Source organism: Eptatretus burgeri, chromosome 4, assembly GCF_056783735.1.
Source record: "Eptatretus burgeri isolate ZD-2024b chromosome 4, Ebu_testis_v1, whole genome shotgun sequence".
In the NCBI taxonomy this organism is placed as follows: Eukaryota; Metazoa; Chordata; class Myxini; order Myxiniformes; family Myxinidae; genus Eptatretus; species Eptatretus burgeri.
Window position 1 is genome coordinate 88,359,715 of NC_140964.1, and position 19,362 is coordinate 88,379,076.

Here is a 19,362-nt window from a genome sequence, read left to right on the forward strand (position 1 = left end):
GGGGTTAGGTATGGTCCAAGGATCATGCCATTAGATTTTGGACTTGGTCCAAAATCCAATATGGCCGATATGGCGGCCATTTTGAAAAAATATTTGAATTTTTTTTTGCATTTCTACATGTTTTAAGTGATTTCCACCCCCCCCCCCGCCCAAAAAAAAAATTGTTAGAGAAAAAAAAATTTGCAACTTTTTTTTTCAACAAAATTTTGATTTTTTTTTTTTTTTTTGCATTTCTACATGTTATAAGTGATTTCCAACAAAAAAACATGCCAAAATTATAATTGCGGCTGATTTTGGAACTTCAGGTGGATATACCCACGTAAAATCAATTTCTGTCTCAAGGAATCTAGTTATGACTAATGAATTGAGGATGTTAAAGTTAAAAGTAAAAGGGAAAGTTGCAAACTATAACTCTGTGAGCACTTTTGACGTCAAATTAAATGAATAGGAGATCAGGTTCACTTGAGTGACCGAGCAGTATTGGCGGCTGAGGTTTTGCACTCTACCGAGTGCTCCCCCTCTAGTTGTGTTTTGTAATGTGTATCGATGTCGAAGTGAGAGGTGGATTACAAATGGAGATCGCACAAAGCGATCCTTGGACATTTCATTTTCAGTGGATGAGACGTCTCCCGAGGCACCCATCGCACGGCACCGCGGGACCCAACAAAGGGGGAAACATACCTAAAATCAATGTGAGATTGAAGGCACATGTACTTTTTCCTGAAATGAACAACCAAGCAGCTTGGAGAGCACTCGCCAAGTCGCTTGAGCATTCAAGCAAGCAATCCAATGAAATCGGTCAATTTGAAACGTCTCCCTTGGCAAGCAATTGGCAATCATCGAACCGTCATATTAAACATACACCTCCCGGAGACACCTGGAATGTCAAATATGTCCGACTTGGACAAATGAACACTTGGAGTCGGATCTGCTTGAAAGTTCGATTCTGGAGCTTAAATTTTGTAATTCTTTTTAGTTTAAGACAGTTGTTCTTTACCTTTTTGGCTCCATGACCCCATCAGACATTCTTGGTCAATACCGTGACCCCCAAAACAAAAAATTGAAGAAAAAAAACAGCCCGATCTATTAAAAACATGTCTGCCAATACTCAGTCAATGGGATGGCTGAAATTGCTTCGCAGCCATCAGGCGATCAAAACGAGGACGAATGCTCAGCAGGCAGCACCTCATGTCAGCGTCACTCACAAGCCTATTGCGTGCCTTCATTTTCAGAGTTACCGTGGTTGAGAATCCAGCCTCACAGCGATAGGTTGAGGGGGACTGGACCAATAGGGTCAGGGCCCTCTTCGAAAGAACAGGACAGTCCTTCACTTTCAGCCAAAACGTGGCAAGCTCTTGTTCCATGAAGTCACTCTTGAGCTGCGCATCTTCACAAATTCGGTAACATTCAACCTTCGCAGCCACGTCAGTATCGCTGATGGCACCGTCTTCAACGGAAAAGGATCGGACGATCCACTCATCATGAGAGCGGTCGTCCAGTCCGGGGAAGTAACGTTCGATGGCTTCACTAATTGACAGAAGGTGGGTTGAGATCTCTTCATGGAAGTGGCATTCAGCATCTGGCGTAGCATCCAAGAGATAAGAGTCATCATCTCAGGGAAGATAGTCCTGTCACCGTCCTGGACTCTTCTCTGGTAAAGGTGAATCTTCCTCCTGAACGCTGCCACTTTGTCACGAGCCGTGTGTAGCATTGGGAGGTTTCCTTGAAGTGACAGGTTCAAGGAATTCACCTCGGCGAAGAAGTCGGCCAAGTAAGCGACCTCCATCACGAACAGTTCATCCTGCATCTTTTCATGAAGCTGATTCTCCTCGGTACACCCTCTCTCCAAGAACGGCGCTACTTCCTCTCGAAGTTGAATCGCACGATTGAGAACTTCACCACACGAAAGGCAGCGCACCTCTGTGTGGAATATCAGAACAGTGAAATCGGCGCCCATTTCTTCACACATCGCTTTGAAGATTCTTGAGTTTGTTGCGCTCCCTCGGATGGGGTTCACAATCTCCACCACGTCTGAAAGCACTTCTCGAAGACCAGGAGGGAGAGTCTTCATCGCTAAAGCATGGCTACGTATCATGCAGTGGGTGAAGGAGACATGGGAGCGACATCCTTCATGAAGGCTTTGAAGCCGGATCTGCATCCGACCATGGAAGGTGCCCCATCTGTACACACCCCAACAAGTCGTTCCAGCCAAGCTCATGTTTGATGAGGAAGGCTTCCAGCATTCTGAACACATCTTCTTCCTGAGTGGTAGTGGCCAATGGCTCCGAGAACAGGTACTCCTCCTTCATGGCTTCTCCGTCGAGGTAACGAATGCAGACTAGCAGTTGGGAACATGAGGCAACATCTGTTGACTCGTCCAGTTGCAGTGAATACACTGGACTGCTCTTCACAGCACTCACTACTTGCAGCAGAATATCATTACTCATATCCGAGATTCGAATTGCGACTGTGTCATTCGAAAGGGAAATCTGTCTGAACTTGTTTGGCTGCTGTTCCCCCAGCACCAACTTCGCTGCTTCGAGAAGGCATGGCTTGATGAGCTCTTCACCGATGGTGTGAGGTTTCTTGGTCTGTGCGATTCGATAAGTATGAAGCCTTCCTAAAAATGGTCTCAACAAATTGATATGTTATTTACGACCCCTGGAAAAACCCCAAACGACCCCCAGGTTAAGAATCTATGGTTTAAGAGATACTCGTGGCGAACGCATGTGCGGAAATGAAATAAAACAACGAACGCCGACGTCTCCGGGAGTTTATGAGCATTGCAATGTATCCAGAGATTCGTGGCTTTGATGAACAGCTTGTTCCAAGTTGCGTCCTGTTCCAAGTTGAGGTAAGTTTGAGTAGGCCAAAAAACATGGCGGCTTCAGACCCCAGCGTGGTTTCCCAGGAAACGCCTTGAGACCCCAGACAGCGAGGTGGCCGAGTATTGCCTGGTGAAGGATATCATTAAATAAGGCCGTTAATGATCTTCAAAAGGGATGTTTTAATTAACCCAAACACCCAATTTTCACTCTTGCACTTCCTGGGAGTTTTCTTAATATGCATGTAAAGTTTCAGACTGCTAGGTTTCATCGTTTTGAAGTTATGAAGGACACACACACACACACACACACACACACACACACACACACACACACACACACACACACACACACACACACACACACAAACACGTGCAAATGTACACACACATCAAGTAGATATAAACGACAAACACAAAGAATTCTTGAAACAGGGTTCTTTGAAAGAGGTTTTAAAGTGGTTAATTAGCGAAATTCAATTGAAAAATGTACCAAGCCACAGAACATCGGCATCTCCCGCAATGAAGCTGAGTCTTTGGGCCTCTCACTCAATCACCGCAGGTTGGTCGGTGGTCTTTCTGTCTTCTACCGACTCCTCTCCAGCCTTGCCCCCCCTGCTCTCTCTGCGATTTGTCCCCACCACATTTCCACAGGGCGCTCAAGGTCCGCCAACAACCCCCTTCTGGTAAAACTACCAAAATCACGAATCACTGCTCATCTTCACTCTTTCATTCCTCTTTTTTCCCGCCTTTGGAATAAACTTCCTCACTCTATTCTTTCCCATTCTTCCCTCCAGGCTTTCAAAACAGCTGTTCACCACCACCTCTTATCTTCCCCCATCCAAATCCTCGATCTTTTCTACCCCGATAATCCACCCAAGCCCACTTCCTTCATTTCTCCTGCTTTCCTTCCTGAAAGTCCCCGAAATGTCCATCTTCTCTTCGCCATGTTCCCCGTCCCATCCCCATCCCTCTCCCTTCCACAGTTCACCTAATGTGTCTGTTCCCCACTATTTTGTCCCTTCCACTCCCGCCCCTCTTGTCTCATGCCTCCTTACTGTGAGTTGTGTGTTAGCTCTCATACGAGCCTCGACCAAGGTATACAAAAAAAAAACACAAAACCTCAATCTATACTTTATGCCATCATAGCTAGAACAAACATGGCGAACACCTGGTCGGATGGACCTGATTAACCTCTGCCATCGAAGATCGGAGATTACTGTTTTCACCCCTTTCTGTTTGTTTGTTTGTTTGTTTATTTGTGAACAATATTACGGAAAAACTCCTCGACGGATTTCGACGAAACTTGGTGTGGGGGGTTAGGTATGGTCCAAGGATCATGCCATTAGATTTTGGACTTGGTCCAAAATCCAATATGGCCGATATGGCGGCCATTTTGAAAAAATATTTGAATTTTTTTTTGCATTTCTACATGTTTTAAGTGATTTCCACCCCCCCCCCGCCCCAAAAAAAAATTGTTAGAGAAAAAAAAATTTGCAACTTTTTTTTTCAACAAAATTTTGATTTTTTTTTTTTTTGCATTTCTACATGTTATAAGTGATTTCCAACATAAAAACATGCCAAAATTATAATTGCGGCTGATTTTGGAACTTCAGGTGGATATACCCACGTAAAATCAATTTCTGTCTCAAGGAATCTAGTTATGACTAATGAATTGAGGATGTTAAAGTTAAAAGTAAAAGGGAAAGTTGCAAACTATAACTCTGTGAGCACTTTTGACGTCAAATTAAATGAATAGGAGATCAGGTTCACTTGAGTGACCGAGCAGTATTGGCGGCTGAGGTTTTGCACTCTACCGAGTGCTCCCCCTCTAGTTGTGTTTTGTAATGTGTATCGATGTCGAAGTGAGAGGTGGATTACAAATGGAGATCGCACAAAGCGATCCTTGGACATTTCATTTTCAGTGGATGAGACGTCTCCCGAGGCACCCATCGCACGGCACCGCGGGACCCAACAAAGGGGGAAACATACCTAAAATCAATGTGAGATTGAAGGCACATGTACTTTTTCCTGAAATGAACAACCAAGCAGCTTGGAGAGCACTCGCCAAGTCGCTTGAGCATTCAAGCAAGCAATCCAATGAAATCGGTCAATTTGAAACGTCTCCCTTGGCAAGCAATTGGCAATCATCGAACCGTCATATTAAACATACACCTCCCGGAGACACCTGGAATGTCAAATATGTCCGACTTGGACAAATGAACACTTGGAGTCGGATCTGCTTGAAAGTTCGATTCTGGAGCTTAAATTTTGTAATTCTTTTTAGTTTAAGACAGTTGTTCTTTACCTTTTTGGCTCCATGACCCCATCAGACATTCTTGGTCAATACCGTGACCCCCAAAACAAAAAATTGAAGAAAAAAAACAGCCCGATCTATTAAAAACATGTCTGCCAATACTCAGTCAATGGGATGGCTGAAATTGCTTCGCAGCCATCAGGCGATCAAAACGAGGACGAATGCTCAGCAGGCAGCACCTCATGTCAGCGTCACTCACAAGCCTATTGCGTGCCTTCATTTTCAGAGTTACCGTGGTTGAGAATCCAGCCTCACAGCGATAGGTTGAGGGGGACTGGACCAATAGGGTCAGGGCCCTCTTCGAAAGAACAGGACAGTCCTTCACTTTCAGCCAAAACGTGGCAAGCTCTTGTTCCATGAAGTCACTCTTGAGCTGCGCATCTTCACAAATTCGGTAACATTCAACCTTCGCAGCCACGTCAGTATCGCTGATGGCACCGTCTTCAACGGAAAAGGATCGGACGATCCACTCATCATGAGAGCGGTCGTCCAGTCCGGGGAAGTAACGTTCGATGGCTTCACTAATTGACAGAAGGTGGGTTGAGATCTCTTCATGGAAGTGGCATTCAGCATCTGGCGTAGCATCCAAGAGATAAGAGTCATCATCTCAGGGAAGATAGTCCTGTCACCGTCCTGGACTCTTCTCTGGTAAAGGTGAATCTTCCTCCTGAACGCTGCCACTTTGTCACGAGCCGTGTGTAGCATTGGGAGGTTTCCTTGAAGTGACAGGTTCAAGGAATTCACCTCGGCGAAGAAGTCGGCCAAGTAAGCGACCTCCATCACGAACAGTTCATCCTGCATCTTTTCATGAAGCTGATTCTCCTCGGTACACCCTCTCTCCAAGAACGGCGCTACTTCCTCTCGAAGTTGAATCGCACGATTGAGAACTTCACCACACGAAAGGCAGCGCACCTCTGTGTGGAATATCAGAACAGTGAAATCGGCGCCCATTTCTTCACACATCGCTTTGAAGATTCTTGAGTTTGTTGCGCTCCCTCGGATGGGGTTCACAATCTCCACCACGTCTGAAAGCACTTCTCGAAGACCAGGAGGGAGAGTCTTCATCGCTAAAGCATGGCTACGTATCATGCAGTGGGTGAAGGAGACATGGGAGCGACATCCTTCATGAAGGCTTTGAAGCCGGATCTGCATCCGACCATGGAAGGTGCCCCATCTGTACACACCCCAACAAGTCGTTCCCAGCCAAGCTCATGTTTGATGAGGAAGGCTTCCAGCATTCTGAACACATCTTCTTCCTGAGTGGTAGTGGCCAATGGCTCCGAGAACAGGTACTCCTCCTTCATGGCTTCTCCGTCGAGGTAACGAATGCAGACTAGCAGTTGGGAACATGAGGCAACATCTGTTGACTCGTCCAGTTGCAGTGAATACACTGGACTGCTCTTCACAGCACTCACTACTTGCAGCAGAATATCATTACTCATATCCGAGATTCGAATTGCGACTGTGTCATTCGAAAGGGAAATCTGTCTGAACTTGTTTGGCTGCTGTTCCCCCAGCACCAACTTCGCTGCTTCGAGAAGGCATGGCTTGATGAGCTCTTCACCAATGGTGTGAGGTTTCTTGGTCTGTGCGATTCGATAAGTATGAAGCCTTCCTAAAAATGGTCTCAACAAATTGATATGTTATTTACGACCCCTGGAAAAACCCCAAACGACCCCCAGGTTAAGAATCTATGGTTTAAGAGATACTCGTGGCGAACGCATGTGCGGAAATGAAATAAAACAACGAACGCCGACGTCTCCGGGAGTTTATGAGCATTGCAATGTATCCAGAGATTCGTGGCTTTGATGAACAGCTTGTTCCAAGTTGCGGCCTGTTCCAAGTTGAGGTAAGTTTGAGTAGGCCAAAAAACATGGCGGCTTCAGACCCCAGCGTGGTTTCCCAGGAAACGCCTTGAGACCCCAGACAGCGAGGTGGCCGAGTATTGCCTGGTGAAGGATATCATTAAATAAGGCCGTTAATGATCTTCAAAAGGGATGTTTTAATTAACCCAAACACCCAATTTTCACTCTTGCACTTCCTGGGAGTTTTCTTAATATGCATGTAAAGTTTCAGACTGCTAGGTTTCATCGTTTTGAAGTTATGAAGGACACACACACACACACACACACACACACACACACACACACACACACACACACACACACACACACACACACACACACACACACACACACACACTGCCTTTTATTAGTATCGTTCGGACTTGCTTCATGTGTTTTTTGTATGGGATCGTCTCCAACGTTTATCTCATATGTGTTGTCCTTTGTCTGAATCTAACTGTGCAGAAACTGTAAGTAAATGTAAACCACCGGGAATTGCAGCCATTTTTGCACTCATAGCTTGGACCAGTTGTTGACTGTCTCGAGACTTAATGCTTGAAGTGTCAGCCATTCATTCACAGTTGTGGATGAATTACTCATTTTCAACTTTGGGAACAAGATGAACTGAATGTTTTGACCTTTGATTAATGATTACTGCTGAGCAACAATGATTGTTTTGAGACCAGCATCGTAAATGATTCATATCCTAACATCGGGTGCCGGTTTATGGATGTCGTGTCCCCCCTGCGGTATGTTTCCTTGAAGGTAGAGACACCCTGGCGAGTGGCGGAAATGTAACTCAATAGCTTGGAGAATGCTGTAGATTGATGGAGGAGAAACCATGCCCCTGTTGTCAGATGGCGATTTCTGATTGGCTGATTTTCCGATAATAGACAGGCTCTGAGAGAGTTTAGGAAGTTGAATGATAGCTTGAAGACAGAGCACAGATAGCTGCTGCAGCACACTGGTTCAGGTTAAACAATGTGGAGCAGCTTTGGTGCATTGATACCAAAGCTGGATGTGGTTGGACGAGTGAACAGGCAGACCAATGACGGCTGGGGATTCACTCACCTGGAGCCATACCTGTGTCGATACAGCACCGGAATGACACCCAAGTGATTCTGGCCCCATGGGTTGCATTTTCGCCATGTCGTCAATCAAGAGGGCCCGGCAGGGAAAGTGCCCTTTTCACTTTAGCAAGGAGATCCGTTGTGGCTCTGTTTATTTTATTTTTGTATACAGAGTTGAGGCTGGTGGAGGACCTAGAACAGAGAATGTACGAGGACGCAACAGAACGAAAAGAACAGTAGAATGGGGGTGGGGTGGGCGGAACATATAAACAGCACAGTGGAAGAACAAAATAGAGGAGGGCTTGGAGGCAAAAGGGGCATGAGGAAGAATGAGAGCAATGGGAAGACACGGGGGGGGGGGGGTAAACAAGATGGACACAGCCACAATCTCCCAATCACAGAAGTGGAAGGAAAAACTGGACACCTGGAAAGAGGCAGACTTGGAGAGAGTTAACGGGGGAAGAAAACATGGCTGTGTAAGGGGAATGACCTGAGATGGTTGTGATTGTGCACAGCTGTCTTGAAGCCCTGGAGAGAAGAATTTTTGTTTTATTTATTCATATGAAGCCTGTGGCTGCTTGGCTGCATCATTTTTTTGGGGCACAGCTGTGCCACTGATGCAAGTGGGGGAGGGGACATAGCCCCTGTAACCAGTACACTGGTTCTCATTTTGCTGACACCAGGAGGATGACAGGCTGAGTGAACTTTACCTGGTGTTAATTCAACAGCCCTACATGGGGCTTGAGCTCAAGACCCGAGGATCTTAAGCCAACCACCTTAACCACAAAGCCAACACCAGGCCTGAGCGAAGAATGAGATTAACATACCGAGAAAGTTGGTTCCACTGGGGGAGAAAAAAGTGGAATGAATGATTGGAGGTGAGTAGGAGGAGTTTCACCAGAAGGGGATTCCTGCCAGACTGAATACCCCCTGCAGAAACATAAGGGGGGAGGGGACATAGCACAGAAAGGGCAGAGTGTGCAGAGAGACCACCGATTTGTTTGTGAAGTGAAAGCAATAAGTTGAGAGACTCAGCTTCATCGCTGAAGATTCCAGTGATTTTGAAGGCCGTGGGTTTCCACGGCATCAAGTTGAGCAAGGTGGAACAGAGGAACTGTAAGATATGTTATTTGCTTTTCCTTATGTCAGCACAGTTAGTATGTTTGTTTAAATTTAAGCTGTAGTCAGCTGGCTCAGTCCAAGTGGAAGAAAGATTGAACACATTAAAAGGATCTCCCAACGGCGAACACATATCACAGTTAACGTTAACTTTTAGATGTGTTCGCCGTTCTGTTTCGTGTTTCTATATCTCTGCATGGAGATCTAGAAAAATGGTAAATACCCCAATGATTGAATGTTTATCGAAGTGAAAGGTTTGAAATGTTTTTGAGGAAAGACCCATCACCACATAGTAAACAGTTTAAGAGTTTATGACGTTATGCTTGTTTGTAGTAATTATTACCCTGTGCAAGTAAAGTAAAAAGTGGGGTTAAGCAATTGGTTCATGTCAGTCCGTCTTATCAGTTTACGACCGATGAACAGCTTATTTCAATCAAATGTTATATTTTGAACATGAATCGAAAGGCAAGTTTTCTCATTTTACCGTACATTGTCTCTGAATTCAACCCGATCACGTATGCGCAGAGAGGAGCGAGATGATATTTTGCTCTGACTGCCTGCTGGCAGTCAAACAAAATTGCAGATCATTCCAAATTAAAAACTTACTGTTTTTAACGACGTCATAAAGGACACAAACAACAGTTACGAACAGCTAATGTAACGTGTTAGATAGGGTGGTGTCATAGCCTCTTGAGAAAATGTGGGTAAAACTCGGAATTTTATTTTATTTATGCACTTTTAAACCTCTTTAAACCTTCATTTAAATTGAATTATATACTTGAACACGATAAAACAAATTGACCTTATAATACTTCCAAGAACCATGCTATATATTGATATACAGTATAGTGTTGGAGGGAAACGAATGGCATGTTTTTGAAGGTTAAGAGGAGGCGATTATGGGAACTCACCGATCAACTCGTCTTTATCGTCGCCATCATCAACATCATCATCGCATTATTGGATCAAGTTTATCATCTTGATTATAAAAGGTATGTTTCATGATGTTAATAACTCAAGAAAATAAACTTTATTTTATGTTCTTAATGCATGAAAGTGATCCTGGTGTTGGCTTAACGGTTAAGTGAGCTAGCTTAAGACCTTAGGGTCTTGCATTCAAGCCTCTGGCATGTTGTTAAACAACACCAGGCGAGTTGCCTCACCCTGTCATTCTAACAAGGTCAGCAAAAATTGAGTGCCAGCTTACTGGAAATAGAGGGCACTGCATCAGTGGCACATGTGCACTCCCAGTATTGATGCAACCAGCAACGACAGGCTGCATAGAAAATAATAATAGTAAGCCAAGAAAATAAACTTTATTCGATGTTCTTAATAACTCTCTTATTCATGAAAACAAATAGCACAAAACGATGCACAAACATGTTAATTAAGGGCACAGTTTGGACAAATTTTAAAGTTGAAGTCCCGAACTCTATTTCCCCCATTAACCCCTAAGTTTGCGGATTTGCGGTTCACAGGGATTTTCAAGAACGTAACCTTCATGAATGACAAGGCCTTCCTGTATATACTTGAACATCATGTGGGGTATCGTGTTCCATGAAGTCTCTCGTTCCATTTATGTAAACTGTGAAGCAATTGTAAATATGTGTAAATGTATATGTGTGTACGTGTGTGTGTGTGTGTGTGTGTGTGTGTGTGTGTGTGTGTGTGTGTGTGTGTGTGTGTGTGTGTGTGTGTGTGTGTGTGTGTGTGTGTGTGTGTGTGTGTATATATATATATGTGGAAAAATTACAGGCCCAGACGAGGAATCAAACCCAGGTCCTCTTACAAACCTGACAAACCATAGCAGCACTCTGCTATCTGAGCTATCTGGGCGACCCACCAAATGAGTAACGCAATTCTTCCACAAATACAAGTGCCACTTTTTCCCCCACTGCTTCCGGGGCATTCACTGCCAACCATAGGAGCAGCAAGGGCTTGCTCACGGGAGGGTCTTCCCCGCTGAGTAGGCCCTGTTATACGGTTTATATATATTTATATATACATATATATATATATTTATATATATATATATATATATATATATATATATATATGTACACACACACACACACACACACACACACACACACACACACACACACACACACACACACACACACACACACACACACACACACACACACACACACACACACACACCCTTGGACATCCCTTTGTATGCATGCAAAGTTTCAGGTTGCTTAGTTTTATGGTTTTGGAGTTATGGAGGAGAGACTGACACACATACAGACATTTGTTAGTATAGATATATGTACATGTTGGCTATAACCATTCTTCATTTTACACACGTACGTAATAAACGGTTGAGCTGACATAAAGTATATTTTTGGCAAAAATTACACAGCCTTTTCACTCTTCTCTTCCTTGTGAGTGAATCACAGCGAGAAGGTCATTTGGACCATTGGAGCTGCAGTACATAATTCCTTTGGGACAGACAGATAGTAATCCCTCACGTTGCCGAATCTGATTTTGTGATCAATAGGAAGTAACCACCAATGATCTTTCCTACCTTCATGGTATCACTTCATAAAGCTGTTTACTTTCTAACTGCATGATGGTTTGTGTGGAGAAAAAAAAACACCAAATAGGCATGTTGCTGTTTGTCTTTACTAGTGAAGAACCCGTCCTTATGAGGGGATAATTCTCCCTTGTATCCCCTGCTATCCCCTGCTACTCGGGGTGGTGGTCCTTGCAGGAACTTCAACACAGCCACACAGGAGTTCGTTAGCTATTCAGCCCATCAAAGCCTGTACTATGAATATGATTGCTCATGTTTGGTTGTTTGTCCATGCTCTATTCTTTTTAAATGTTGAGCTCAAGCAAGGAAGCAGCACGTCCCATTTTAAGGACTTTTTTATGACTTGGCTGGGATTCGAACCTCTGATCTCCCAGACTCGGAGTGAAAGCTCGAACCATAATTACATTAAGTCTAGTGAAAGCTATAATGGCATCCATATTTATTTAGAGAGAAATGGGGTGCTCTGCCACCCTGAACTTCTGCTCTGGGACTATGAAATGTTTTTTTTACTGCTTCAAACCTTCGTGTGCACACCTGGAGTACAACCATAAATTTTCAACTCATTGCGTCCAGAACTTCAGGAGTGCGTAGAAGTCAAACAAACAAACACACTTCTCCATCCATCCACTGGGACCATACTCTGTGCAGAGCATTGGTGCTGCCTAAGCAGTCTCCTTGGCTATTGGGTACAATTCTGGACGGGTCGCCACTCCGACACAGGATACCAGCATGCTGGCACTCATTTTGCCGACCTCGGAAGGATGACAGGCAGAGTCAACCCCACCTGGTATTAATTCAACAGCCGAGTGGGATTTGAACTCAGGATCCTCAGATCCTAAGCCCACCACCCTAACCATTAAGCCAACACCAGGCATACACTTCTCGAGTTATGGCATAATTTTTTTTTCAGAGTTTGAGGCTCACAGAAGAGCTCACATTATTGAAGATAAATTCTGGGCAGCATTGAGCAATAACCAGGCTAACGTCATCCTCTCTCTGTCATGTCCACGGATCAAGTTCTCAGCTCGATTGTGAAGCGTGAAGCCTTAAACATCGCTTGCCTTGTGCGCATCGACGTCCGAATTGATTCCTCAGGCCTGTAAAACACTTGATAATGAAGGCGGAATGTGGCACGGCCACGGCACCAGGCCACTGGTGAGTCCAGGCTCGGCGGAGCCAATGGAAACGGGACCGCACAATCAATCCGTGGAAAAGTCCCTCCGCTCTCCTGCAGGTGAGTTATTGGCGCTGCCAGAGGGGGTGACATGCCACGCGAGCTTATTTGTGGCTCTGGCTGTCGCGTCTCGTGGAAACTTTCGTTAGGTTGGTGAGCCAATTAATGCGCCATAGCAGGATGCTTGAGATAAGCCTGTGCTGGGAACGGAGGGAGGGTGGGTGGCGGAGGAGTGCGAGAAAGAGGTTGAAGAAGGAGGTGGGGCAGTTGCACAAAATATTTAATTTTGTAAAAGAGCTCACTATGTTATATGGAGCGTTCAAAAAGTTCTGTGAACGAGATACAATAGTTCAAGAGATGGCAAATAATGTACAAGATATATATTTGACAAAAACTTCAAAATTGATCACTTGGCATTTTACATCACAAAAATTCTAGTGTTGTCCAGCAAGGCAAAATATGGTTAGAGTATGTCACATAAATAATTTTCAGGTGTACAGTGTGATGCAGAAAACATCACTTTATGGAGAATTATATTTTGTTGCATTTTATAGAACAAAAACATTAAAGTATGGTCCAGTAAGGCCAAATATGGTTACAGTGTTTCCCAATGTTTTCAGGTGTACAGTGTGTTCCAGAAGATAGTATCACTTTGTGGAAATATCACCACTTTAAATTGCCCACCGAAGGTTGGCCGAGATGGGCACTCCCACCCGGAGCACTGGAGTGCCGATGCCGGCATGTATAATTTGCTGATGATATGTACTTACTGTATGTTATGGAGCTGAGGCATTGTGTATATGTGTGTGATGACTCCATCTTTGCTGTTCACTTCTTGGTGTTCCATTTGATTATGTACAGCGCCCTTCATAAGTATTGGAACAGTGAAGTTAAATGTAATATTATTGCTCTATACTAAGAAATTTGGATTTGAGATTAAAAGATGAAGATGAGGCAAGAGTACAGGTCAGCTTTTAGTTCTTGGTATTTTTATGCATATGTTTTCACCATTGTAGAACAATTGCACTTTTTATGTTCTGTCCCCCCCCCCCCCCCCATTTTAGATCACCATAAGTGTTGGAACAGATGAACTTAAGGTAAATTAAAGTAGTATCATAGTTAGAATTTGGTTGCGTATCCCTTGCATGCAATAACTGCATCGAGCCTGTGACCCGTTGACATCACCACACTCTTGGTAACCTCCTTTGAGATGCTTTGACAAGACTTTACTGCAGCCATTTTCAGTTGTTGGTTGTTTTGGTGGGTTTCTTACTTTAGTCTCTTCAGCAAGTGAAATGCATGCTTCATCGGATTTAAATCAGGAGATTCACTTGGCCAGTCTCAACCCTTCCACTTTTTCCCCCTGATGAACTCCTTGGTTGCGTTGGCAGTGTGTTTTGGGTCATTGTCTTGCTGCATGGTGAAGCGTCGCCCAATGAGTTTGGAGGCATTATTTTGTACATAGGCAGACAAAATGTTTCTGTACACTTCCGAATTCATTTTGCTGCTGCCATCATTAGGTACGTCATCAATAAAGATTAGTGAGCTAGTTTCAGAAGCAGCCATGCAAGCCCAAGCCATGACACTACCTCCACCATGCTTCACAGAGGAGGTAGTATGCTTTGGATCATATGCAGTTCCTTGCTTTCTTCACTCTTTCACCTTTCCATTGCTTTGGTAAAGGTTTATCTTGGTCTCATCTGTTCATTAAACTTTGTTCCAGAATTCTACTGGCTCACCTCTGTACTTCCTGGCAAATTCTAATCTGACCTTTCTATTTTTGGTGCTGATGAGGGGTTTGCATCTTGCGGTATGTAGCCTTTGTAATTCTACTGTCGAAGTCTTCTGCGAACAGGAGATTGTGATACTTTCACCCCTGCACTCTGGAAGTTGTTGGTGATGTCACTGACAGTTGTTTTAGGGGTTTTCTTCACAGCTGTGATTAGTTTTGTGTCATCAACTGCACTTGTTTTCCTTGGCTGACCTGGCCGTTGTTTATTGCTAAGTACACAAGTGGTTTCTTTGTTTTTCAAGATATTCCAATAAATTGTTGTATTTGCTCGGCCCTATATTCGTGCTATGGTTCAAATTAAATTATTCTGTTCTTTCAGCTTCCAAATTGCTTGCTTTTCTATCATAGACAGTTCTCTGGTCTTCATGTTGGTTTATGCCGACTGACTCCAAAGCAGACTCCCAAGGCAAAAGCAAATGATAAAACCAAGACTAGTAGACATTCACAGCTCTTTTATATGTGAACAATCGATGCAACAAGAAGCACCTGTCATTCATTTGTTTCAATACTTATGCTTTCCTAAAATGGGGAGACAACATTAAAAAGTGCTATTGTTCTACAATGGTAAAACATGTATGCATAGAAATACCAAGAATTAAAAGCTGATCTTCTGTACTCTTGCCTCGTCTTCATCTTTTGATCTCAAATCCAAATTTCTTGAGTATATAGCAACAATAACACATTTTACTTCACTGTTCGAATACTTATTGAGGGCACTGGATGTATGGACCTGAAACTCCAGGGATTGCATTTTTCATCAATTAAAATGAGTTCATGACTTTTTTGGGGGGAACGAGCAAGAATTAAATTGTGAAGATATATGTGCACACAAAATAATTTCATTTGAAAATAATTAAATTATGCAACTATCCGAGGACGTGAAAGGGAGCTGAAAGAGAATATGGTATTTGCAGGGAATCTTTGTCGATGGGCACTTCAGCGAGTACAGTGAAAAATTAAAAGACAGCTTTGGCGCGTCTTGACTATTGTGGGTATCTCGTAAGCAAAACATTTTGAATGTCCCTCATATTTAATGTTTGACAATTAAAGGGAAATTGCTTTGTTTAAATAATGCAGTTCAGCAATTGTAACTCAAACAGCAGTCGGTAGAGCGCATACCTCCACCAGGCTGAACAGTTTACGTTTTCTCTACCACTGATAGGCCAGATCTGGATCCGGACCTGAACCAAAATCCAATCAGCTTGTTCTTGTCACCTACCCAATTCTTCCACTAAGTTTTGTCTGAATCCGTCCATAATTTTTGGAGATATCATGCTATACTGTATTTCGTTTTTGGCCTTATCTCAATGGTGAAGAATCACTTTGAAATTTTCGGATATGGATCTTCACTGAAATCTAATCATCAATTTGTCCTTGTCATACACTCAACCTGTCCACCAAGTTTCGTCATAATCCATCCATAACATTTTGAGATATCCTGCTCCCAGAGAGACAGATAGACATTCAACCGGGGTAAAAACATAACCTCCGTCCACCTTTGGTGGTGGAGATAATTACTAAGAATTATGTTTCGGTGTCCAGTGTCGCTGTGCAGCGTGTTTGAAAATAAAAATTGAAAAAGTTTCCCTTCAATTTAATAATACACAGGCACACACTATCATGTCCACAAGTCCTCGATCGACACTACATGCGCACTGTTCAAAGCAATTGAAGGATAATTTAAGTTTAGATTTTTCAATACTTTTTTGTGTAAAACATTTGATGCCAAAAAATTAAGGAATTCACTTGTACTAGAAACATGCTACCTACGGGAGCGGCCAAAGGGGTTTAAAAAAAGTCAGTTTACCTAAATCATACATTGTCTCACACTGTGATGTGTGAAAATGATGCTTTGGACTTGGCCAGGAGAATTGAGTTGGGTTGGGGGGGGGGGGTGAGTGTTCTTCTTCCCATGATCATTATTGTGGATATTATTATTATTAATAATAATATTATTTTGCAATGTCGTTGTTATTATTATTATTATTATTATTATTATTATTATTATTATTATTATTGTGCTTTTATCGTTATTGCCGATGCACCATTTTGAACAGAAAAAAATGCCCTCCGAAGATGAAATGCTATTGATGTTCAGCTTCTTCTTCACAAGATGTGCGAACGGTGGCGTGTTCATATTATTATCATGAATTATGCCATTATCATTAATATTATTTATTATCAATTTGGTTTTTGGGAACGACCTTGGGAAAATGCCACAATAAGCTATTTACCTTAACACGGCATTTGTTTAAGGAGGAGAAACCCCTTGGGGAGGGGGGGGGATATTATTCATATTCATATTGATTTGTAATAACATTAATATTATGTCATTATCATTGGTGTTGTTATTACTTTTTTATTAGAAGGAGCCTTGGAAAAACGGCATGATAAGCTTGCTATATACAGATATACACCTTTACACGGATTTTGCCCAAGGTGGAAAACAAACTTGGGGAGAGGGGCAAATTAACTCATGCAACCTCCATCGTGTAACCCTTAGTCCTCCTTTCAAGTTTGGTTGAGATTGGATAAGTGACGATCGAATGTATCGCAGTCAAAAATACCGACAGACAGACAAACACCAAATTGCATTTTTTTATTATGATGATTCAGGATTGATAATGCTGCCTTTGCCCCATTTGACATCGCATGCGACATAATGAATCATATAAGATAGTAAATGGTTTCCTGTGAAATTTAGTACTTTCCCATTAGGAAATTAATCTGATTATTCTGATGCATTGTGCAGCTCCCATAATTATCAATACGCAGCTCCCATAATTTAATACGGAGTGAATAAGCGTATTAGATACTTTACTGTACAGTATATTCGGGGAGAAAAATAGTAACACCCACTTCCTCCAGGAGCAAAATATGGTGTCAGTGAATGACTTTCACTATGCCATGTCTACAGGTGAAAATTACAAGAACTAAAGCATAGGAGAGGAAAGCAGAAGCCTATGCATGTTTTTATAGATACAATTCAAATAGTTGGTGTCTTTTCATATGAAGTATGATTATTTTCACTCGCAATTGGCATTACTGCAGGACGGTTTTAAACCGAGGTATTTAAAAGGGATTTTTTTTTTAAATAGGTACTACCAAAACTACACAAATTTGGATACACACCTTAACTTAACAAATTTTTTGTCAGAATTGGTGTGGTCTTTTCCCCACCCTCAATACCCCCTCAGACAGGGTCAGTGGTTGAACCACTTGCACTCTGCAAATCACAATTGGTCTCCCCACACTCGTGGGGGAGGGAAAGGGATTTATTTAATGCCAATGATCCGACCCTGTGTACCCGAAACATGATTGCAAAATTTGATGGAGGTCGGCCAAGCTGTTTTGGATCCCATAAAGAACAGATATACAGATTCACAGATCTGATTGCCTTATTTTCATTGGATGTGTGCTATAATATGATATTAAAACCTTTTGTTGGTACAATATTTCATGCTGACTGCCATATATGTTGTCATGTGCTACAGGTGTGAGGAGCCATGCTCCAGGTAAAGCGCTCCAGGGATTTTGAGACCTGTACACGTATGGTGTGGCCCTGGATTGCCGAGTGGTGATTGGCTTGTTTAGTTTGAGTGCAGGATATTTTCCTACTTTCACAAATGGCTTTGACCAACTACCTGAATGGCAGAAAAGGATAGACATCACAAAATAATTAACAAAAATTGGTCTAATAATAATAATAATAATGATAATAATAACTAGATAACTGTGATCATAAAGCAGTGGCCAAGTGTCAGCCCACCCGATCAACTTACCCTTGGCCCGAGATCCAATAATGGCCATTTTTTTTTTGGACCACCATATGACCTTGGCCTTCACCATTTAGGGATAGAGTGTAAATTAGGAAAATGTGTCCCCATATTCAATCTATCCATAAAACTCAACATCATAAAAATGGGAAAATTATTCAAGTTATGATCAAAAGTGTTTTTTGTTAATTAGGTCACAATCCGAAAAAGTAGGTCAAGCACACAAACCAAATATCAGGTACACAACGTCAGTACAGGTACACTGTGAGGTTGCAAGAACACATTGGAAAGCCAAGTGGTCTTTGAGATTTCACATTGGTAAAATTGGACAATGACAAAATAAAAACGCATTTTTTTTTCAGACCGCCATTTCACCTTCACCTTGACCTTTAACTTGAAGGGGTATGACATAAATGAAGCATAATGTGCCTTGCTCTGTGCTATTTAAAAAAGGCAATTTCATTCTGATCGGACAAACCTTAATTAAGTTATGGTGAAAAAAGTTAAAATGTCTGTAATTGGGTCATGACTTTAAAAATTAGGTCAAGGTCAAATTACGTCAATCCGACAAACTTTTTATTCCCATTATTGATGCAAATTTTCATTCCGAAAGTCCTCGCCGGATGCGAGATGCAGCTTGGAAATTGATACAGTTTGGAAATTTTGAGTATTGAGAGTGCAGGAACATTTGTTGTTGTTTCTTCTAAATGGTGGTTTAGTACTCATTGGGGTCTAAAACTCTGTGGTACCATTAAAAATCGCACCCATGTCCGACAGAAGTGGTGAAGTTAAAAAAAAATAAAGGTCTGTTTGTGTGCATGTGGACACGAGGCAAAACTGCAAACGCCAACTTGAGCAATTGTGTGGAGTGCAGAGTAAGTACATTCCAATAAGGCGTAAAACT

The 19,362-nt window shown here is 42.6% G+C and overlaps 1 long non-coding RNA gene and 1 pseudogene across 1 annotated transcript in view; one reads left to right on the forward strand and one right to left on the reverse strand.

Moving 5' to 3' along the window:
- Positions 1–2,129: 2,129 nt before the first annotated feature.
- LOC147028627 (protein FAM200C-like) lies at positions 2,130–8,134 on the reverse strand (annotated as a pseudogene).
- A 906-nt stretch (positions 8,135–9,040) lies between these two features.
- LOC147028628 (uncharacterized) overlaps positions 9,041–19,362 on the forward strand; it is a 39,626-nt gene continuing 29,304 nt past the window's right edge. Inside the window, exons 1-2 of the long non-coding RNA XR_015057636.1 lie at positions 9,041–9,171; positions 10,057–10,166. This is a non-coding gene — a long non-coding RNA (uncharacterized LOC147028628). The remainder of the gene's footprint in view (positions 9,172–10,056; positions 10,167–19,362) is intronic.